Here is a 24609-nt window from a genome sequence, read left to right on the forward strand (position 1 = left end):
TCTCCTGATTTTAGCTCCGCAGGCAGAGGTCTTTTCTCAGTGGAAGGTCAGGCACATCAAGGTTGAAAATGGGATTAGGAGATGCATTTGCTGATCACTGCTGCACACTTTTCTAACCCTTTCATGGAAGCTGATCAGCGATATTCCAGGTAAGTACGTTAACCTTTACACTTGTGAAAGACAACGTGTCAGCTGATGCTTACCTCCACGTGCCACTGTTTGCCCATAGCGTTCACCACACGTCCTTCAACTGGTCTTCTACGTGCTCCACAGATGGGGACGCCCATTTTGTCACGGCAGGTAAACCATGTAATTATTCTCTCTTTGGTTTGTGAGCATCAGCAGTGAGTTCCTTCCTGTTCAAAAATTCATTAATTGAGAGCATGAATAGAACAATTTCAACTCGAGAGCTTCCGTAGAGATCATTTAATTTTTAGCACTTGTTTCAGTAACAGGATTTATACTATAATAATGTCTTTAGCAGCATCAAATACGACAGTTCAATATGATTTTTTTTTTAAACAAGCTTGATTGATTCTGAGAAAAGCCTGCTAAGTAGGATGCATCAAATCTCTATGAAAATAGCTACGGAGCTTGTCTCAAACAGGTTAGAAAGCTGTAGTCATGCCTGGCTTACATTATGGCTCTCTTAGCACAGGTTTCTTTTAGATTTACTTAAATGTAATTGAAGGAAAGAAAAATGCACTCCTCTGCATTTTCCCCGTGATATCAAACATCAGAGAAAGAAAAATATAAGCTGACAATACCGCTGACACAACACTACAGGTTGTTCTTCAAATCAGCCTCTGCCATGATAATGAAATGATAGCTTCCTTTGTACTAAAAAGCAAACAACTAGTTAACGTGTGTTATATCCTACAATGCCCCCTCATCCATGCATCACTGGGGGATGTAAAAACATGCAGCTATGTATTCTGCAGCTGCAGAAGCTGATGAAACGAGATGAAGGAAATCTGAAAAGAAAAACACACTGTGCAACTCAACTAACAGCAAAGAACATAGGCAAGATAATGACTGAAGCAGCCGAAGACAACCAATTTTCTGCCCTTTGTATTAGAAAAATAATGTCAATCATTTTGCTGCTATAAGCAAATTTGCACCCAGATTTCCTATTTCCTATGGTACCACCCTGTGCTGCAAAATTGCAGTCTTTCATCCCGCCCCACTCCCATGTTTACCCTCAGACTCTTCAGAAATTTAGATTGGAAGCTGGATGGCAAAACGGGCCCTAAGTCTCTACATAACCACGTGTATTGCATTAAAAGCATGAAATCAATGGCTACACAGTTTACTTAAAAAAAAAAAAACAAAAAAAAAACCATGAAGGATCCCACTGAAATGAGCGCATTTATTAGTGAAAAAGGTGATAAACTGGACTCAAATTGGGGAACCCCTGTTGGGAAAATAAAAATCTATTTAAAAATGACAAAACTTCTGCATCTGATTTGTTTTTAAGTGTCTACCACAGTGTATCCTACTCATCCTGAAACATCACCAGGTACAAAACACACTTGACAGGAAATCCGGTGTCGAAGTTGACAAGTAGTTAATATTTTATGCACACATTTTAAGATATCCACTCTCAGTTTTGTGATGCATTCTTAGACCTTTTTCTCATAAAAGACACTTTGGTTACTCCATCTCAGCAGGAAAGCCATAGGAACCATAACCATCCCTCCCAACTTTCATTCCATTTTCATCATTACCAGTGATAGAAGGAAGGGTGAAGACCCACCTGCCGTTATTCTTGACGAATCCAACTCCTGCCAATACTTGTTGGCAGATATCACAGCAGAAGCACTTCCAGTGGTTGTTCACAGCTTTAGTAACGCAACCAATAACGAACTCACCTGTAGGAAACATAGTAACAGGATGTAAAATGCCATGCTACACAAAGTTAAAAGAAGCCTGCAACTGAATCGCTAGAATTACATCACCTTGCTCCTCTTCTAGAAAAGGACACTTTTCAACTGTTGTTCACACAGTGTTGGCTTCTACTCCACTAGGCCTAGAATCAAGGCTTGAAAGAGCTCCATACTCAAAGCACAACAGAACTGAGTTTGGATGGCCCTGACCCTCCTGCGAGAAAACTCCTGCAGTCAAAGTACAGCAGAATACAAAGACACACAGAGATACAGCAGGAGAATGCACTTGCTAAACAGCAAATCCAACACGCACAGCAATTTCTGATCTACCACAGAGTCCTGTGCTGGGAGGCACTGAGGAAGTGAGAAAACTACCATTTCATATTCTCTGCTGCACAGCCATGCCAAACACTCACGCTGTTCTCTGCACGCACGCTGCAGCCAAGGCCCTGAGCAGCGCAAACGCTGCCTGCAATACGTCGGGAGCTCCGCCTCCTGCTGCTGCCAAAGGCTGACACCCGGCTCTGAAGAGCCTACAGATCAAACAGCTGCCAAAGAGAAGTGATCAGGCAGATAACAGGTATGAACGAAACGAAGTCTAACATGCAAGTCTGTGGCATTCCCTTGAAGTCATAGCTTTCCAAGAATAAAATGCGATGGTCTCTAGAAGTGTCGGGAAAGCTTGAGGCATCGCTGCTGACTGCAGCCCTGCTGATTTCGGCTACTCTCACCACATTCAAGAACTGGAAAAGCCCACTTTCAGGCAGGATTCATGGAGTGCTGCAGCCCAGATGGGTTTTTCTCTCAATGAAAAGCCTTCACATTAAGCTTACCTGACATCGAAGTCACTAACTATTCTGTGAAATGTGGTATTCTTGAACCCACAAGCCTTTCTCCCCTGTGCACAGGGCCCTGAAATTTTCAGCTGTTCGAGGGACAATATTTGAAAGCAGCTCCGTGGTTGTGTGTCCTACAGGTTCGTCACTGGCAGAAACAAAACACACAACAACAGGGTTGGTGTCCTTTGACAGCTCCGCTGCCAGAGAGAGGTGGCCCTTCTGCAGCTCTGACAAGCTTTGCTGGCATTCTTCAAATCTCCTCTCAAAAGAATTGGCCAGTTCTTGAACTTTAGCTCTGACCCCAAATTGCTCTACTTTCACTTCACCATCTGAAAACAAATCCGAGATTTCCTTAGCTCTAGTCACTGCAGCCAGAGATCAGCAGCTTTTGTTCTGTATAATCTCCAGGGTAAAACAAAGCCAAACAAACTACAGAAGATACTGAAAAGAACTGTAAAAACCACTCAACCGACTAACCAGCATCACCTGTAGCTGTCCAAATTAAAACACTGTTCGATGTTTCAGAGGGCACTAAGTTCATTTCTTTAGCGATGACATGCTTTGCACACACCTCAAGAACTTGGTCCCTTCTCATAAGGATCCTGTAACACTTCTTCTGTGTATGGAAGAGGACCCTGAGCTCTCCAACACCGCGCTCCTTCCACTGAGCAGCATCTCTGGCCCAATTGTAAAATTTCACCCTCTCTTTGAAGGGAATTCCTTCATCTTCTTCTCCAGACTACCTCCACCTAAAACACAGCACAGTAATGCGTGATTTCCCCAGAAGTTGTTGTCACCAACAACACTGTTACAATTCTGACATCATAATCCAAAATTATTCAATGTTTTCCTTTCTTCAGTGGCTTTGTACCCACAGCTCTATACTCATCATGCACTGAAGTGACCGAACAGCCCTGCCTTCTCAAAAGGAGAGAGCCCAACAGATTTCAGCCTTTGAAATTCATTTTTAAGCTATCAAGTGTGCCGGCATATTTCCCAGTGAAATTTCAGGTCTGCTGAATGATGTGCTGAGTGATAACCCAGCACTGTTAGCATTCCAGGTGTTCCCCTTATGAAGGCTGCTAAGTAACTTAATACTGGCATTTGATCAGAATAAGAATCAACTGAAAATAATAAATGGAGGCCTCACAGCTGCGTATCCTCCTCACTTTATATGTGCACATTACTGCCTTTTAACATCCTTCAATTAACACATCTTCCACAGTTAAAGAAAAGCTTGAAAGAACTGGAGAAACATGTGACAGACAAGCATTTCTGAAGGAGAAAAAGAGCAGGCAAGGCAAGAAAGAAAACAACAGACGTCGTAATATGATTAACGGATGAGGAAAGGCAGACAAGATATTGCAGAAAGAGGAAGACAACATTTTGCAGACTTCATCAGATTAACTGTTCCACTTAAGGACACTACATACTGTTTTTTTGTGCTCTATCAGTCTTGCTTAGTCATTATACTAACCTGCAATTAAGTTCTATTCTTTACAGGAAGCCAAACTAGAAGACTACAGTCATTGCAAGCTTCTCCTCTTATTAGGCATACTAAGGTTAAACACGAAATCCAGACATGAACAAGTGAGTTAAGCCTTACAAAGCTACATCAGGCTTCTTCAAGCACGTTGTTCTACTTCCTAAAAAGCTGTATCACCACCTCCTGGTAAATTCTCTGACACGCGAGCAGTTTCTGTGGATTCTGCTTCTCCGCTGCTGGCAGCTGACTGCACAAATACTGTTGCTGTTGCTTCACTGGTTGATGGAGTATGTAATTCTTCCTTACTTGTAGAGACTGAGTCAGTACGATTAATAAAACAGTAAGCAAATAAGCCATAAGAGCCTAAGATACAAACTTCAAACTACATTAAGTCTGGACACTAAGAATAACGACTCCCTCCAAAAAAGCCACATTTTCTCTCTCCCCTCCCTCCCTTCCAGAAATTGATAAATTTCTTCATTTAATTACAACAGCAGTACAGTAAAAACATGATAGTAAGTTCTCAGTCTCCAACTTTCCTATAGTGCTACTAATGTTTCAGAGCAGCTAACTAACAGGGATTAAGGGAAGTGAACAACTGGGGAAAAACAAAAAAACAAACAAGAATTGTTGTTGGAAGGTTTCAGACATTCTTCATCACTCTCAAAACACACACAGCTTTGACTCAACAAGAGACTGAAGTACCTTTGAAGCAGTATGATTCCAAAACAAGCACCATTTCCCTTGGAAACTGCTCTGAAATCACTTAACTCTTACATACCTGCTAGGAGGAATTCTACTAGCCAAAGCTGTTTCTACTTTAGGAGGCAAAGCTGTTTCCTTTCTCTCCCAGAGAAACTTAAGTTCTTAGTAGTACCATAGTTCCAGTGCCAGAACAGACTTGAGACACAGTCAAACAAGCCAAGTAGTTTTTAATCTGCCGGACGCTTTATTTCTCACTAAGTGAAAATAGTCTAAGAATAATACTGCAAATTTATTGCCTAAACTTTCGTAAAGACTTGACTCGTACTTTTTCTTTGAGTTTTTACTTCTTTCTGAGAGCCTTCTGGACTGGCATCCTCCGCACTGCTACTAAAGCCACAGACAGACGTAGAAGGGACCTGTGGAGTTTCTCCTTTAGCCTTCTGCTCAGAAGATTTAGTTTCCCAAGCAGTAACACATTCACGTTTGACTGGGGGGTCTGCTGCAAAGCACAGAAATTAGTGGAAAACAGCTGATAAGACAGCTAAATACCGTGATCATTTTTGGCACATACATTATAAAGTAACCTAACGATACTCAGAACATCTTAAATGTAGAGCTTTTGAAATAACATCATTATGTAAAAAGACACTCATTCAGGATAACCAAGGAACTGTAAATCCGTCATACTTGGGTTTTCTGCTGCTATCAAAGAACCTCCATGCAATAATGAAGACTTCAATCTTGCAACTGCCACTACAGATACTAGCTTCCTTTGACATTTACTTATATTTCTGGAAGCTCAATACGTGCCACCTTTTATTAGTACACAGACACTCACAGCCTCAGAAAGAGTGACTGGCCAAATGGAAGATGAGAGTTTTTCTCAATTTAAATATTGTAAACATATTGTAAATGTTGTCTGTTGGTTCTAGTAGCACTATACACTTTCCTTTTGAAATTCAAGTCTCAGACCAAGAACAGGTCAGCATTTTCATACTGTTACAAGAATTATTGATGGCCATATGCCAAACAAAATACAACCACAGAGAAGAGCCATATGGGTATCATCTACAGAGGAAAAGCAAAACCAAGGACTGAAAAAGAAAGTAAGAAACGGAAAGCAGTCAGCAGCAGCGTGTGCTACCGATGAACTTTGAGCATTTGGAACTCCAGATGATATTAACCAGAGACTGAATAGAGCTTATTTCACAACACTTCTGGGAAGTACAAGAAGAAAAACCACGACAAACAAAGGCTCAAGCGACAGATATGAAGTTACTGGAAAGGAATGGAAGCAGACAAGAAGGATGCCTCCTAGTTGAAGGGATAATTCGAGTTGAAGCTTAAGCACAACTGCTGTTCTCGTAGGTTACCAGTCAGAGCGAGGCCTTGAACACAATAACTGCCAGCTCAACACAAAAAATGCACTGTCAGCACTTCACCCTGACATTTTAAACAACGCCTCGTTGTTTAAACAATATTAGCATCTCCTGGTTCTAGCAGTACCAAACTCCTTCCCTACAAAAAAAGCAACACTAAGATCAACTCTGACGCCTCAGACAGATTCCAAAATCCTACCCACAACTCCCTTTCTCACTACAGAGTTGCACTGAGTCCTGCATAAGGCACGCTTCTGTTCTTACGTGCAAAGAACTACAACTTCATATTTACTCAAGTTGAAAGTCTAGGATTTGAAGATTCACAGACGTGCATTAGAACTGAAAGAAATGACATACTATTAAGACAGAAGAAGTAATACACAATGACCAGCATTAACAAGTGACTGACTAATGAGCTGCACACTTGAATAAATTACTGGTTCAATTAACACTCACCTTTCTCCAGGATTTTAAACGAGAAGTTGGAGGGCCCACCCTGTGCCGAAGGAGCCAGCTGGGATGCCTCGCTCTCCCAAGGTTTCTGAGCAGCACTACAGCTTTTGGGGGGGTTCAGCTACTCCTGCTTTTTCCTGCTCTGCTTTCCGAGATGCTGAAGTTCCTTCATCGCTCTTTCTTGGACGATTCAAGCTGAATCCAAAGAGGGAGCCGGGGGCTGAAGTATTCCCAAACGGGAATGTCTCTTTGTTACTGAAAACGCTCCTGACAGATTCAGATCTAAATACAAACTTTGGAGCAGAAACCTCCGTTTTTGCTGGCGTTTCAGAGGTGCTTGATACCTCTAAAGCTTCTACGGTGGCATCACAAGCATTGCCACCATGGCCGAGGTCGCTTCTCTCCCTGGTAGCTTCCTCCAGCACAGCTACAGCGTTGTTACCACAAGGAGATGCTTTGGCTGCATTCGTACGAGAAACATGAGATGTTACCAACGTGCCTTTCTCACGGGTGTGCTCACTCTTGTCCCTGTCTGCTGTTTCTTCAGACTGGAGTGTAACTCCACTACTTGAAGGCAGTTTATTTTTGTCTTATTCATCCATGTTTGTCAAATCAGTTTTACGCTCTTTGGATGGATCATCTTTCTTAGCGGTATTTTTACTGGACTCCTGTATACCAAATTTAAATCCACCGAGAGGCATCCACATTGAAAAATTACATCCTTCCTCTGCAGGCTTTGCTTCACCATCTGCAAGATTCTGAGAGGTACATGCTGATGTTTTCCCTTCAAATTTCAAAGAAAATTCTTGTAGAGATACTTCTGAATTAGTTTTGCTTGTATTCTGGCAAGTAACACATTTTGGGGCAGTGGGTTCATTTCTTACTAAACAGATGTCACAGTTCCACTGGCCTCCCTTTTTAGCAAAGGCAGATCCTAATTTGTCCTGTGCGGCACTAACACTGGATTCTAGAGGTTTTAAAACCACACGTTTTGTGAAATAGCCTGGTTCAGGCAGTGGTGGATTTGTGCTTGCCTGTGGAAGGCTGTAGTTGTAGCGATCACCACCACCACGAGGCGAAATGATTCCAGCAGATGGAGCATCAAAATGCAAAGGTGCGCCATATGTGTCTTGAGGAAACACAGCAGCACAAGTGTTTCGCAGAGGTGGCGTGCGGATTGCTTGTTGATGAGCATATCTACGCTGCTGAGGTGCAAGTCCATCCATGCCACAGACAGGTGCCTAAAGAAAAAGCACCGTTACTTCCTTGTGGAAAAGGAGGAAAAGGGATTAGGGTGCTAAAGCCCATGCAACATGTACTCTTAATAGCAAGGCGTACTGTAAAATTACATTTCAACTCTAATCAGTTTTAACTAAAATCATACGTTCAAAACTTGAGTGGTATCTGAAAATACAGACTGGGGAGAAGCGTAAGCTGAATAGACTCATTTTTCTTTAGTATTAAAAAAAAAAAAAAAAAAAAAAAAATCAAGCCCCCATACTATTTTGGGGAAAAGAACATTGCAGACAACGAGCAGAGCACATATGTTAGCAGGTTAAAAACATGCTTTGCTGGCTGTTTCTCCCAAACCCAATATCCCAAAGCTTAGCTGATTACGGAACTTTCTGCCTGTCTCCAGCAGACCTCAAGTTTAGTAAACGCTCTCTAGGGAACCGCAGTTATATCCTGCTACACACAAAACCAGTTGTTTTCAACACCTCAGTAGAAATGGCTTGAGCGGATTCGTATGTCCTCACCTTTGTTGGTGTTACACTGGTTGCAGCAGTTCTTTGAAGATACTGCGAGTTACAAGCAGGTGACTGGCTACAGTGAACAGATGGGCCAGAGGTAGCAACTGAAAAGGAACACCAAGAAAGGAGCTTATATCCAGTTTTTGTGATTACTGACTTGAGTGAACTTTCCCAGGGGACCAGTTTTACTCATTCATCTCAGAACACTGCAGAAACATTTTAAGAAGTCTTACTCCGTTTAGCTAAGTGTTCAATTAAAAATTCAGCATCAACTTACCCCTTAAAGGAGCTTCATGAAGATTTTGTGCTCTCCGATAACCATCTGACACTGTATCTGTTTCATGGCTTCCAGCAGGCCAGCAGTGAGATGATACATTTACACTGGAACTATTACGTTTCATTTCCCGTATTTCATTCTATTAAAGACAGTGTTTCAATTGAGAGCATGTAAACGTATTACATCGGTATTTGGAGGAAACCTAAGGAACGATCCCTACGCTCCTCTGCTATTTAAAAGCATGTTCAAGGTCTGAGACACACACACAAAAAAGATGAGTTAAGTGCTGCAATAACCTATGATCTTCCCATGCTTTACGAAACCGAGACTGTTCCCTGAAGCTAGAAATAAACCCAGAACAAAGATGACAGAAGCTAAGCTGAAGAAAGCACAACTTTCTGCACGCACAATCCTCAGGATTACTTCCCATATCTGAGTACCAAATCAGAGTTTGTAGGCAACAAAGTTTTACTCTTGAACTCACTTTAAGCAGATGTTTATAGCAGTTCTCTTCACTGAGTTTTAAGAGGTAGCCTGGTAAGGGAAGTTCAATGCTTGGGTCACAAAGTACTTACCAGAACAAAAAGATCAACCATTCTGCATCGAATATAGTGACTCAAGTTGCTTACCGTTAAAGCTTCCACGTGCTGACACAGCTTTTGAAGTAAGGACTTGTGATCTTCTGCCCACTGAGAGAGAGTCTTAGGAGAAAACTGGAAAGAAAAGAAAAAAACTAATTGAACTTGGATTTTTTTATACAAACGTAACACTTCCCTAGAAGAGTAACCGGCTAATGTACCTGGTAGGTATTTGTTGGCGAGAAAGAGAACTTCTTAGGTGATGGAATTGAATATTTTACTTCCACGTGTGCAGCTGGTGAGATATTTCCGGAGGCAAGACTTCCCTCTTCACCATTCTCTCCAAGCTCCTGGATCACTGCATTCAGCATTTCCGTTACAGCTTTAACAGATACCGGCAGCTAGAAATGTATTTGAAATGCAAGTCATGATCGCAATTCTTCCTCAGAGCAAGAGGCTGTGCTCTGATCTACGGCTGCACAGTTTGCAAGGCTTTCTGCACAGAAATTCTGGGTGTTTTTTGTTGTTTTTGTTCCCCCAGGAAAGCCCTACATCTGTTAACATTAACGTAAGACGACAACTCACACAAGCATTAATTCTTTTACTTACTTTGTCAGCTACTGACGGGTCAGAGGAGCTTTCATCAATGATCTTCATCAGGTAATGCTTTCTTTTAACAAGATAGGCTTTGCGTTCTTCTGGTAACATATCATCACTCTCAACCTCTTCTGCCTTTCTTTGGTAAAGCTAAGTAACAGCATATGGATTAGGAATAATCGGTCGGAACGTAAGTAATAGAAAAGCATTTTGAGGTAATGCAATTTACAAACTTACAGTGGCAAGATTCCAGTATGAAACCACATTCTTAATAGCTTCAAACGCTAATAAAGCATCATCAGTTTTGCCTTCAGCTGCATCCAGCATTGCAAAAACTACACGTGCCTCTTCTTCATAGGCTGCAACCTGGAAGACCTACAACCAAAGCAAAAGACAAGTCACATGACACAGTGAGGACACTTGGAACAGTCAGTGACTGTAAGCATCTAGTAAGTAGTTGTAGTGACTCAGCAGTTCCCATACAGTAGTCAAATAGGAGGTGGTATTAAGGCAGTTCAGTATCTTCCAATCAGAGTGTTTTAAAACTCAGAAGTTCAACAGAAAGATACTACCAAATCTGAGTATTAGCAGTACAGTGACAAAAAAACCCCAAAAAAACAAAACCAACCACCACCCATCAACACACAAAGCCAAATGAAACAAAAAACAAACCAACCAGCTAACAATTCATATGTAAGCCTGTGACATACAACCCCTCTTACTCTCATCTTTGAATAATCCCTCAGTACCTGGATGTCCACACTATGGAAATGTCTGAAGAGACGATATGCAGGTTCAGGAATACTTCTGTGCTTTTTGATAGTTCTCAAGCTAAGCAAAGTTGTCTTCCAGTAGTAGACGCTTCTTCCAATATATTCTTTCTGGTCGTGGGAGTTAAGGCTAATGCCCTGTTGAAGAAGAGAAATTCAAACTATTGCAGAATATTTAAGTAGAGTGTTATTCATACTTATTCTTCTCTGATGCAGTTGTTTTCTTGACAAGTTCCAAGAATTTTTCTCTGACGTGTGGGACATATTTCAGGAGGTGTCTCTATAGAGTCACAGAAAGTAACACACAGGTAAAAAACAACTTTGCTTTTACTTGTGCTGTTAAGAAAGTAGTGAGGTAGAGAGTATTTGACTAGAGCAACTGCCTTGCATGACATCCCATCAAAATTAGTAGCAGCAGTTCTCAATACTAGATTCTCATCTGATTTTGTTTAGTCTTATTAAGTTTGCAAAATTAGAGAAAAACAGATGATACTTATTTACAGATAATCTTAACGTACTGTTTTTTGCAGGCTTCTTGCCCAGTGTATAATTAAGGCAGGCTGAAGGCCGTGTTTCTCCAGGGCTCACACAGTACTTACTCCGTGCTGTACAAGAAGCTTCAGTTTGGTTGCCGAGTCTGGTCTGAATATCAAAAGAAATATTCCTCAATTAGTATTCCCTCTTTTTCATCGGTTCACAGGTCATTTGTTTGATGAACATAACAAGCAGCTTCAATCCTAAGCTAGCTCTTCTTTACAAATGCACTGTCAGAAATGTAAAGCCCATTTTTACAAAGTTCTTCAGCATCTCACACCCCTACAGCAAAAAACATTTAACGTTTAAAGGACGTCTGTATGGGAACTGCTGAGTCACAGCCTGAACCTCTGATTAGTCACCTGAGGCGAGCAATGAGTCAGCCCTGGGAGCACAGGTGAAAGCAATTCAGCTGTGCTGCAGGAAGGGGTGGAGCCTGGCTCCACCTCTCCTAGACCCATTTAAGAGCTCACTACCAGTGGGGAAGGATCTCTCTCTCTTTGGAAGATCCACTCCACTGGAGTTTCCTGAGCAAGCCCATGACACAGGTAAGCCTCCTATTTATTCTCTTTGTCTCGCTGCACCTAACTCTCTTGCTTATTTCATTATTATAACATCTTAATATTATTAAATTATATAATATTCCTTTATATAATTTTCATTGATTAAACAATGTCAAACAAAAGGAACTAGTTTTACGCAACCTATGGGAATCAGTTCAGAAGCCATCTAGAAGGTTGGTTCCAATATTTCCAAACTGAAGCAGCCTTACATTGTTTTTTTCTGCATAAGAGCACAAACAGCATCCCACCAGGATCTTTGCTTCAGTACAGAACTGTTTGCACAGCAGCAACGGTAAGAACAGAGGTTGATGTGTGCCACGCTGAGTATTAAACTTCTCTTGCAGTTCTAAGTTGCTAGTGAACACCATCCCGAGTAAAAAAAAAAACTGTTTTGGTGAAAACAAACAAACAGAAGGTATTAGGTAGCAAAAAACAGGCATTTAAATGCATTTAAGAACTTAGGAAGCTTGCTTACTTCAAGGTCCAACAGGCAAATGGACTCAGGAGCATCTGTTTCCAGTCTCGATGTCTCTTGGGGCAAGTGAAAAAGTTGTTGTAATGATCTGCGCAGTGGGAATAACACTGACATGGAATTCCACTGCAAGCCAAGCCATGCAAGGTGCTGGAGACTACCACTGTGCATCCGAACAGCACCTATGCAAAAACAAGGGTTGTAAGAAGCTAGGATCTGCGTCCTCCTTAGGAAAGGTATCATTCTACTCCTGTTACACTCAAATTCAAAGCCAGACTTCATCATCAAGTTAAGCCTAAAAAATGGGAAGATATCATTAGTTCACAATTCATCCTGGAATTATTTCATTTTTATGCCTGTCACCTGTGTTCATAGATTACACATAAATAATGTGGGCCTTCCTATCAGCACTCATCAGCATACAAGCACTTTCCAGCTTCAATTGGAAATGAGTCAGAACAGACTTGAATACAACAGTGTGGAAGCAAGAAGTGAGAAATTCTTCAGAACCTGGCATGATGATACTGCCCCTCAGCTACAGCTGAAAGTGAAACTTCTTGCAAAGCACCCTCTGAGTAGGGCAACCATGAGCAGCTATTACAGACACTTGTCTTTTGTGGCAAATGAAGCCCTTGTAGAAGAACCTCTAATACAGAGTCATGCTTACGTTGAGTTTAAGTAGCATCTCTTACCAATATCGCATTTACTCAGTTCTCCCTGCTCTGGTGCTTGGGGACTGACATCTCCCATATCATCTGTGCCGAGAAAAGACCTCTCTTTAGAAGCTCCACTCCCAAACAGGCTTTCAAACAATGTAAATAAACCACTTCTGTTTGCAAGCTTCCACAATCTCTTTCAAGAAGTCTTCCTTGCCGTGGCTTAAGTTCAGCAACATATGACCTAGAAAAACGTAATGTCACATAAGAACACTCAACTTAAACAAGGACAACAATATTTGATGCAGTGGGTTGTTCCTGCTGCTTTAGGCTGGGAATCCAGACTTCCCCTTATGATATTTACAAATTTCTAACTTACACTCTCCCTATAATTAAGTCACCCTTTTAGCATATGGGCTGACAGCAGTCCCAAGGCATTTTCAAATCCAGTTCTCCAGAATTACTGTGTATTTTTATTACAACGACACTGCAATTGTCTTCAAAATAAGTAGCTGTCAGTCTCCTCTATTCAGGAACAATTCAGCCTGATGCCCGGTGTTTTCTTCGTTTTCACCTAGAGCCCACAGGATAATGAAGACTGAAAACAACTACCTCAGCTTCACCAAAAAAAAAGAAAAAAATGCACCAAACCTGTTGGAACAAAGAAGGGAACAAAAGCGACAGGAAAGGAGCAATATTTTCTTTTATACTTGGGACTAGCAATGCTTACAAATAGTATATTAGTAGGCAGAAACCAGCAGACTCGGAGACACTGAAAGTTAAATTCTATCTTAATGTCCTGGAAATAAAAAGAAAAAGCCCGTTACGTGTCAGGATCAAACCGCTCTTTTGTATTTCATACGTAGCCAAAATACAGAACGTTTGATAGCATGTTCCAAGACACCAAGTGTGCTCTTTAACAAGCCATTAACTCTGACATTAACTGCTCATAAAATGGAACTATTGAACATTTATAATTCTTAGTTTTTATTACCAGACTGGCTTTTTTGGTCACAGGCCAACATTTCCAGCGCATCTTGCCCAGCACGATCTCCTCTTATTAGTTTTGACTTAGGTTTAGGAATCTGGCAAAGAAAGAAAAGAACTGCTACAGCTTCTTCTCAACAAAAAACAACTCACCCTCATTTAGTCTTAAAAGTTAGGAAACAAGCTTGTTTCTTTCCTGAAAAGGACACAAGGTGAGTAACTGAACAATTGCAAATAGCTGTAAGAGCGCACAAGAGAAAGCGATGTTTTGAACGCAAGCACTTGTGCAAAAGGGAAAGCTGATTTTATTCCATAAAGCAAAGAATTAAGCTTGATCAAGCTCTGCTGCTTATGCAATTAGTATATGAGAGCTACTCAGGTCATTCCCCTCCCCCCCATACCACTAACCTTAATACTAGTTATTTTAGCTGCATTACAGAGAAGGGAATAGCCTATAGGAAACACACTCATTAGCCCTTAGTCACTTTACTTCTGACAAGTGAAACAGATGAGATTTTCTTCACACTACTTGAAATCTTTTAAACAAGTATGGAAGGGTAAGATTTGGCCAGGAGACAGCCTCAAAAACAGTAGTTAGTTTTTGGAATGCAGGCGTTCAGCGCACATACAGTGAGAGCATTCAAGAACTGCAACAATTACAGGCACAAACTGAACAGTGACTTACGTGGAAACTTTTCAGACAACACAATGCTGCGAGTTCACATGCATCTCTCCATTGTGCCTCGTTGTTCTGGGCGGTTTTCAGCAGGAAAGTTCCAGCGTGCATGTAGAAGTGTCCTTTCATTTCAAGGAAGGTACGAGACAGCTCATCAGGTCCATTCGCACACGGCTTCACAGAGTGAAGCACACGATCAAAACTGGAACATAGAAAAGATTCATTTTCAACCAAGTCCTGGTCTCCCAGGATTTATACTAGACCCCTATCGCTGAGTCTTCTCTGAGGCCTTTAGCTCAGACACAGCTTGCGGATCAAGCCTAGCAACATCTGCTCTTTGCAGTTAGTACAGAGGAACTCCTCTTCCATCCATAAAACAGCTACTCACTGAAAATGATGCCTGCTAGAATTTCGGTGACCCAGAAAAAATATTCAATTTTTTTCTTTTTTTTTTTCTTTTTTTAAATAAGCAGAACAGTTAAAAGAGTACCTTTCAAGGGCCCCTCTGCTTTCTCAAACATCTCTAGAAGCAAGCGTCATTTTAACCAAGCTAGAATAGGCCAGCTGATGATCCTTCTTGACAGCTCTCCAATTATTTCTATCAGCCTCCAAGTCTCGTACTGATTCAAGATATTCCTAAAGAATCAAGTTCATCACAGAATGAGGAACTGCCATCCTTCTATGAAGGCAAGAGTTTCTCCAGAACTTCTTGCTACATAATCCAGTTTCCCAGGTGAGATGTTAACGTATTCTTCAGCAGCAATGTTCCAGGAACTATTTGCCTCAGCAATTCCCTCCCTGATGGAGCTGCTGTATCTAACTTAATACCTCAGCTAGAAACTAAACAACGCTTTAAGGCTTAAGAAAATCCTAAATAAATCACTGTTTCCACAGACATTACATTTAAAGGAGTTAAGCCACTTGAGAATTAGCTGCCATTGTAACGATACTAAGAGAATAACACCGGTTTCAAGGACATGGGAGATTATGACAGGATCAAAACATGATTAAATACCTCAAATGTCTTTATGACGCACAAACACCACTCCAAGCTGGAGTCTACAGGTATTTTCTTCTCCGCCTCCTGACAATGAAGCACAGCATCTCTTAATTTCTTAATTTCTTATTTGTTTATTAATCTCTTAATTTCTTATTTGAACGGTAGAGAGCAACCAGTCTGATGTTAAGGTAGGGATCGTCTGGTCTCGCATAGAGCTCAGTTTGCATCATATCAATGAGCTGATTCCAGCCATCTTCGCCTTTACGCTCCAGTAACTGCTCCTATCACATACGAAGGCAACACGTTAAAATTTCATTCTCTACGAGAGCCTCTTCAGCAACTACGTTACCTGACTGTTTTCTCATTGCCATTACAGGCTACATTACTCAAACTGCTCTGGAAAGCTGGTAGGTGCTACAGAGAGTTTGACAAACATTTTAGAAGTGAGGGAAAAAAAAAAACACAAAAAAAACCCAAAGCTTTAGAGTTTGCATCTTGTAGATGCTAAGTTAGATGCTAAGTTAAGACTGTCAAACCACCTGGTTCAAAGATGACACACGTCAATACAGAACAGCTTGTCTAAAAAAATAAAATAACATAACCACACAAAAAATCCCAAAGCACAAGCCTCTCAAGACTTTGATTTAATTGCAGTTGTGCTCCAGAAAACTAACACCTGTACAAAAGTGAGATTGTATGACTGAAAGCATTTACACAGTATTAGGGAATAACAGCATCTCCTACACTTGACAGTTTTCAACTCAAAAAAAAACCAGAAAGCAGTGTAGTCATGTAATAGAGACAATACTTAACCTATCTAATCTTGACCTCTTGGATAATATTACTACCATGGTTTTCCCATCGCTTGACGCAACTAAGGTTTCTTCTAGGCACAGAACAGAGATCAGAAGCTGGAATTTACCTTCAATCTGTAAGCAGCAGGATTCCCAGGGAAGAGCCTGGCAGCTTTCTCAACCCAGTACTCTGCTCTTCCATCAGTGATGTCGTTACTGCATAGTAACTCTGCAATCTTCAGTACAAGATCTTTCTGCATTGGATTCAGCTCCACAGAATGCTGGTTTTCCCCATGCATACACGTAAGAAAAAAGGTTACTAGTAACTTGATCTTGCAGTCCACGTAGAACAAGAAAGAAAACATGTCAAACATGTCCCCCATTAAACAGACCCAGCAAGTCAAATTAGAACTATCAATAAATACTTTCTCACTACTTTAAGAAAAGCCTTTTTCCCTTTCAAGAAGGCCACCATTGGTTTGTAACACCCAGACAACTGCTGGAATTCAGAACACCATAAGAGAAACAATGTCAAAACCAGCTCCTCTACCACCCGCTGCTGCTCTACTCAGACAGCCAGACCAGGGGTATCTCCAGCCTAACCTAATACGGAGGCTTCCGGAAAACAGAATTAAGTCACAAAGACTGATGGCACTCAGTCACTGTGCTGGCAACAAGACTTTTGTGTGTATCCTCTCCCTCCCCGGTGCCCGAATAATGAAACACAGACTGTGAAGTTCACATTTATATGCTTACCTAATCGGAACTGTATTTGCCCCATTCCCTCTACTTCTGAGGAAACAAACAAACAAACAGCCCACCGCTAACAAGAAAACAAACAATGCAACTGAAAAACACTCTCAGCCCAGTCTTTCAGCAGCAGCCTACTGCAGAATTCTACAGGGCTCAAAGATTCTTAGTCCAAAGGGCAGCGGGAAGAAGACTATCAGAGCAGGAAGCACAAAGATCAAGTCCATTTACAAAGGAATAAAGCAGGACATCAGGGAGGTAAGTGAGGTGCTTACCTTGTAACACCCAAAAGCTTTTTCCGTGTTATCCTGAGCCTCGTAGATCTGTCCCAGAAACCTGTGCGCTTTGGGATCTCTCTCTCGGACACTGAGATAAATAGATGTATATCTACAGAGTAAATAAAGAAAGAAAGAAAAACCAGAAGGATCAGTATTCCTCAGTATTACAAGTCCCCCCACACCTTGCAGCTAACGTGGGACTTTAATCTGTCATACAGGACAGTTAGCTGTATTTAGTTCAAGGGGCTTGATCTAGATCTTCAAGTAAGGCACAACATTATTGCTACACGTACAGATGTTGCATATTTGCCTGCAAGCACTGGCCTTCATTAAATAAAGCAGTAGCTCACAGGAACTGTAAGAAGGACGTAACACATAATCACAGAATCACAGAATCGTAGGGGTTGGAAGGGACCTCCAGAGATCATCGAGCCCAACCCCCCTGCCAAAGCAGGATCCCTACACCAGGTCGCACAGGTAGGCGTCCAGGCAGGTCTTGAATATCTCCAGAGAAGGAGACTCCACAACCTCCCTGGGCAGCCTGTTCCAGTGTCCGTCAGCTCACCGTAAAGAAGTTCTTGCGCACATTGGTGCAGAACTTCCTATGCTCCAGCTTCTGGCCGTTTCCCCTTGTCCTGTCTCCGCACACTGCTGAAAACAGTCTGGCCTCGCCACTTTGCCCCCCACACCTTAGATATTTATAGACCTGGATCAGGTCCCCTCTCAGTCTTCTCTTCTCAAGGCTAAACAGACCCAGCTCACTCAGCCTTTCTTCACAGGGGAGATGCTCCAGGCCCTTCACCATCTTTGTGGCTCTCCGCTGGACTCTTTCCAAGAGATCCCTGTCTTTTTTGTACTGAGGAGCCCAGAACTGGACACAGTACTCCAGATGAGGCCTTACCAGGGCAGAGTAGAGGGGGAGGATCACCTCCCTCGACCTGCTGGCCACGCTCTTTTTAATGCACCCCAGAATGCCATTGGCCTTTTTGGCCACAAGTGCACACTGCTGGCTCATGGCCAACCTGTCGTCCACCAGGACACCCAGGTCCCTCTCCGCAGAGCTCCTCTCCAGCAGGTCATCCCCCAACCTGTACCGGTGCATGCAATTATTCCTCCCTAGGTGCAAGACTCTACACTTGCTTTTGTTAAACCTCATCTGGTTTCTTACTGCCCAGCTCTCCAGCCTGTCCAGGTCTCGCTGAATGGCAGCACAGCCTTCGGGCGTGTCAGCCAATCCTCCCAACTTCGTATCATCAGCAAACTTGCTGAGGGTGGCCACTATCCCCTCATCAAGGTCATTGATGAAGATGTTGAACAGGACCGGACCCAGCACCGACCCCTGGGGAACACCGCTGGTTACAGGTCTCCAACCAGACTCTGCACCGCCAACGACGACCCTCTGTGCTCTGCCAGTCAGCCAGTTCTCAACCCACCTCACTGTCCACTCATCTATCCCGCACTTCCTCAGCTTCGTTATAAGGATGTCGTGGGAGACAGTGTCAAATGCCTTGCTGAAATCAAGGTAGACTACATCCACTGCTCTCCCCCCATCCACCCAGCCAGTGACAACATCATAGAAGGCTACCAGGTTGGTCAAGCACGACCTCCCCCTGGTGAACCCGTGCTGACTACTCCTAATAACCTCCTTTTCTTCCAGTTGTCTGGAGATGGCATCCAGCACAAGCTGCTCCATCACCTTTCCAGGGACAGAGGTGAGGCTGACTGGCCTGTAATTACCTGGATCTTCCTTCTTGCCCTTTTTGAAGAACGGAGTGACATTGGCTATCCTCCAGTCTTCAGGCACCTCCCCCATTCTCCAAGACCTCTCAAAGATGATAGAGAGTGGTTCAGCAATCACCTCTGCCAGCTCCCTCAGCACCCGTGGATGCACCCCATCGGGTCCCATGGATTTATGAACATTGGTGTTGCCTAGGCGCTCTCGGACCGCCTCTTCCCTGACTAAAGGGAAGTCTTCCATTCCCCAGACCTTCTCACTAACCACCAGGGCCTGGGATTCCCGAGGGGGAGCTTTTTCACTGAAGACAGAAGCAAAGAAGGCGTTCAGTATCTCCGCCTTCTCAGCATCCCCCATTACCAGAACACCCTCCTCACTTAGTAGGGGACCTACATTCTCCCTAGACTTCCTTTTACTGTTAACATACTTAAAAAAGCCTTTTTTATTATCCTTTACCACCTTTGCTAGATTCAATTCCAGGTGGGCTTTAGCCTTCCTCGTCGCATCCCTGCAGGCCCTGACAACATTTCTATATTCTTCCCGAGTGGTCAGACCCTTTTTCCACATTTCATGGACCTTCTTTTTCCCTTTGAGTTTGCGCATGAGCTCCTTGCTCATCCACACAGGTCTCCTGCCACCCTTTCCTGATTTCTTGCTCACAGGGACGCACCGATCCTGGGCTTGGAAGAAGAGCTGTTTAAATGCCAACCAGCTCTCACAGGCCCCCTTACCTTCTAACACCCTAACCCACGGGATAGTTCCAAGTAGGTCCCGGAAGAGATCAAAGTTGGCTCTCCTAAAGTCGAGGGTAGCAATCCTACTTTTTGCTTTGCTCCTTCCACTCAAGATCTTGAACTCCACCATCTCGTGGTCACTACAACCCAAGCTACCCCCAACTTTTACTTCCTTAACAAACCCATCCTTATTTGTGAGAATAAGGTCCAGTAACACCCCTCCCCTCGTCGGTTCCTCCACCATCTGCATCAGAAAGTTGTCTTCGACACATTGCAGGAACCGTCTGGACCGCGCGTGCCTGGCCACGTTGCTTTTCCAGCAAATATCTGGATAATCGAAGTCCCCCATAAGCACTAGCGCCTGGGATTGCGACGCTACTTCCAGTTGCTTGTGGAAGGCCTCGTCAACCTCCTCCTCCTGATCAGGGGGCCTGTAGTACACACCCACAACGGTGTCACCCATACCAGCCTGCCCCTTGATTCTCACCCACAAGCTCTCTACTGCTACATCACCCTCCCCCAGGTGGAGTTCAATACATTCTAGCTGCTCTCTCACATAAAGAGCAACTCCACCACCCCGCCTCGCCAGCCGATCTTTCCTAAAAAGCACATAGCCCTCCATGACAACATTCCAGTCATGCGAGCTGTCCCACCACGTCTCCGTGATCGCAATGAGATCATGGCCTTGCGACCGCACACAGATCTCCAACTCTTCCTGTTTACTTCCCATGCTGCGTGCATTAGTGTATAGACACTTTAGGGAAGCAGCACCCCCCTGCCTCTCTCCATCCCTTTGAACTCCACCCTTTTCACCCATCGAACTCCGTTTTGAGCCACGAACTACCCGCTCAACCCCAGTGGCCCTCATTCTGTCCCCTTCCCCCTTCATACCTAGTTTAAACACCTTTCAATGAGCCCTGCCAGTTCCTGGGCTAGGATCCTCTTACCCCTTGGAGACAGGCTACTTCCATCTGCAGCCATCATGCCAGGCGCAGAGTAAATTGCCCTGTGGTCAAAAAAACCGAAGTTCCTGTGCTTGCACCAACTTCTTAGCCATTTATTTATGAGGCGGGTTTTTTGGATGCTGTCGGTATCCTTCCCTGCCACTGAAGGTAGGGAAGAAAAAACCACCTGCACACCCGTTCCTTCAACTACCCGCCCCAGTCCCCTGAAGTCTTCCTTGATAGACCTCAGGCTTCTCTCAGCGACTTCATCGCTGCCAGCCTGAACTATCAATAATGGGTAATAATCAGAAGGGCCAATCAGACCAGGAAGTTTCCTAGCAATGTCCCTGACCCTTGCCCCAGGGAGGCAGCACACCTCCCTACAGGTAGGGTCAAACACAATGGCATAAAAGACATTTCTACCGGATGGGTTTTTACAGCACCACGTAACTACCCATGCTTTAAGTTGCCGTTTTAGGAAGATTTAAATGGCACCACATTTCCCATTTGCTGCTACCTTAAAACAGCATGACAACGGTCTTCATTTCTCCACTCTACTTCATTTAGCTTTCCCATCACACTTTAAAGAAAAGAACAACATACGTAATGTTTATTACCTCTTAGCAAGTTCATATTCTTTTATCTCAAAGTACAGCTTAGCAAAAAAGAATCCTTTTAACGATCTCTGAAGAAAAAAAACCCAAAAGGTACATTTTAAATATACAGTACTTTTGAAGTAATTGAGTAGGGAGACCCTTCTTTCCAGGGGTGCATAATACTTCCAAAAGTGTCTTCACAGTTATCAGCTCCAGTTCACTCCTTGTACTCTGGGCTTTGTTTTTGAAAGACACAGGAGTAAGAACATAACATTTCTTCCCAGTAACTGGCAAAGGCTACCAAAGCGAAACTGAGGTTAGTAGCAAAGCAAGTCCTCACACTTGTTACTTTTCACAAGCACACTTCTGACTAAAGAGAGGAGAATGGGGTCAGCTACATACAAGCTGTTTCTCTTGCAACCTATCTACGTTGCAGAAGAAAACAAATGCCACAAATCAAGCTCCTCCTGTCCATGCTTCTGTCACCTTCCTCTCTCGCCTGCCCCGCCTCCTCGTAAACGGGGCTGGAAAGGAACTTCAAAAGAAACGCCGGCAGCCTCGCACAACCCTCCTCTCCAAAATCAACGCAACAGGAAGACCAGCAGCTACTTCCATCACCGACAGCGCTCCACAGCCAGTCGTTCCAGAGAGCAGGGGATCACCCGGCTGCCCAGCCACCAACGCAGGCAGCAGAGCTATTTCCCCCCGCCTCTCCCTCTCTTCCTGCCGGCGTTTCACAACGCCGTCGCACCCACGGCAACAGCAGCCGCACAGCGGCCAAACGAGCCCAAAGCCGAACGGCACGCGTTCCCTATTCCGGCTCCTCGAGAGAGGGAAGGCCGGAAGCCCGGGGACCGTGCCCACGGAACGGGAGGGAGCCGAACTCCGCCCCGCCGCCGGGCTCCTTCCGAAGCCGCCGAGGGCTCAGCGGCTTTCCGAGGCGCGCAGCTGCGGCGAACCGCGTTTCCGAGGAGGCGACTCCGCGCCCGCCCGCCGGCAGCCTCCCTCGGCTTCGACTCCCCGCCGGAGGAGCCCGCCCTCGGGCCCGGCACCCGCGGGAGGGGCGGAGGGACGGGGCGGGCGGGGAGCGGCCCCCACCGCGGCCCGGGGAAGGCCGAGGGAGCGCCGCCGGCGGCGCCGGCCGGGCCGCAGCACTCACCGCTCTGGGAGAGGAGGCGGCGGCCCGCACGGAGGCGACGTACCGCTCCACCTCGGGCCTCGTGCGCCGTGCCATGGCCGGGAGAGGGAGCGAGCGAGAGGGAGCGGCGGAAGGCTGGCGCTCGCGCGCCGCTAAGGGAGCTCCCCGCCGCACGCGGCGGAACGCCCTCCCTGCCGACCGCGGCGACGCGCGACGTCACAGCGCGGGGCGGGGCGGCGCATGCGCGGCGCCGAGCGGCCGGTTCGCGCTTCGCGTGGCGGCGCTTTGAGCCGCGGGACGTCGGGCCGCTCGGCGCGGGCTGCCGGGCGCCGCGAGGGGCTGCGCGCGCCGCCGGTCCCGTCCTCGGCCGGCCTGCCCTCGCGCGTCTTACGGAGCTCGGCGCGGTGAGGCGTACCGAGCCGCTCTCCTCACCCGTAGCGACGCGCCGCGGAGAGCGGAAGCGTCGTTTCTGCGTCGGGTATTGGAAAGGGCGGTTGATCTGAAGAAGCGCGCTGTGGCGCATCCTTAGAAACAGCTGATGTGAAAAGTAGAAGTTCCGTGCGCACCTTAGTAACGTGCTTTAGAAACGCAGTTACCGAGTTACGTGAGAAATCCTTTCTCACAAAGCTGCGGTAGGCTCTAGATGTCCTAAGCGATGTGGGTGTAGTGTTCTGAGCTGGGAAACCCGCTGTGAGGTGGTTCGTTAGGCCAGCAGAAGTGAAACACATTGAACACGCTTTCAAGGAGCCAGGGCCTTTGCACGAAGCAGAGCTGTCCCACTCTGTGGGAACCTCAGGGTGCCGCAGGCGGGCTCCAAGACACTCCCCTCTGTCCTCCTTCCCAGCTTATCTCTGTGCGAGGACAGAGGGATGACCAGAACAGTGACCAGTGTAAAGGGCACAAATGCTAGGGGTAATTAAACAACTAAGAGCTTATGTTTCTGTGCTATCTTGGTGCCTGCCTGTCATGTCCCAGCTCCTCACGGAGTGAGACAGTCCGGCCTTGTGTAGAGGCCCTGGCTTCTCTGATGTTTGCTACATCTGTTTTTCTCTTGCTGGCAGTTTCTTATCTAACAGAACAACTCTACAGTATGTTTTCTAATCCCTAACACACTATACTCGCATTGTTTGGACCATTTAACAACTATTCAGTTTTGCAAGAAAGAATTAATCACATAATTCAGTAATAATGTTTTAAAACATGCCGCTAACATACCTAGTATTTTACTTCTTAGATCATTATTTCTAAGGATAAGTTACAGAATACAAATCCATGATGTTCTACTTCTTCAAACCAGCTGCTCTTATTAATGTCAAATGCAGAAACAACATTCCATTTCCACAATTCCCCCCTCTTTTTCTTTCAAAGTGTTGATTTCTGCAATTCCTTTTTTTCTTTTTTCTTTTTTTCTTTTTTTAAAGGTATGATTCTAAAAACTTCTTCATTTTCTTCATTCTCCATTTCATCTAATATCATCATTTTATCCGAGCGCGGTGGTGGTTCCACTGCTGTTTGCTGAGGCAGCGCAGTTTCTGTTAATCGCTGCACCAATCCCCCCACGCAGGGGATAATACAGCAACCGACGGCCGTCAGGACTCCTGCTGCCACAGTCAAAGAAGTAAATAAGGACACAATCATCCCTTTCCATTTGCCAAACCAGGACTCCAAACACCCAGTGAGGGAATTACCTATTCCTGAGTTTTCTGCTAATTCACTGGCAAGAGTAGTAAGCCCCCATAATGCTCTAGTTATTGTGCTAGCTGGGGCTGTGTTATTTGCGATAAAGGTACAGCATTGGGTGCCCAACATCACACACACACACCCTTTTTCAGCTAATATCATGTCTAGGGCGATCCTATTCTCCCAGGCCATCCTGCTTGTAGCATCCAATTGTTCTGCAATTCCCTTTATTGCCTCCTTTGTATAGTTTATAAATCTCTGCTGATTGTAATAGATGTAGTTTATACAATCTACATTTTTGTTAATTGTCACCCACCAGAATAGAGATTGAAATCCTGCAGCAATTGATTT

At 44.5% G+C, this 24609-nt stretch overlaps 1 pseudogene across 1 annotated transcript; it reads right to left on the reverse strand.

Annotated features, from left to right (window-relative positions):
* Positions 1-1880: 1880 nt before the first annotated feature.
* Positions 1881-23101, reverse strand: LOC149911701 (E3 SUMO-protein ligase RanBP2-like; annotated as a pseudogene). Its single transcript, XR_016462951.1, has 21 exons — positions 23011-23101; positions 15625-15731; positions 15100-15245; positions 14619-14811; positions 13941-14031; positions 12983-13190; positions 12294-12472; positions 12028-12204; positions 11240-11363; positions 10701-10859; positions 10189-10326; positions 9964-10101; positions 9576-9755; positions 9406-9489; positions 8777-8915; positions 8506-8603; positions 6752-7989; positions 5242-5415; positions 4392-4526; positions 3297-3474; positions 1881-3054 (listed from the first exon to the last, which is right to left on the reverse strand). The product of XR_016462951.1 is annotated as an E3 SUMO-protein ligase RanBP2-like (transcript).
* Between the last annotated feature and the right edge of the window lie 1508 nt (positions 23102-24609).

The sequence above is a fragment of the Phasianus colchicus genome, unplaced genomic scaffold, assembly GCF_987193195.1.
Source record: "Phasianus colchicus unplaced genomic scaffold, bPhaCol1.hap1.1 HAP1_SCAFFOLD_59, whole genome shotgun sequence".
In the NCBI taxonomy this organism is placed as follows: Eukaryota; Metazoa; Chordata; class Aves; order Galliformes; family Phasianidae; genus Phasianus; species Phasianus colchicus.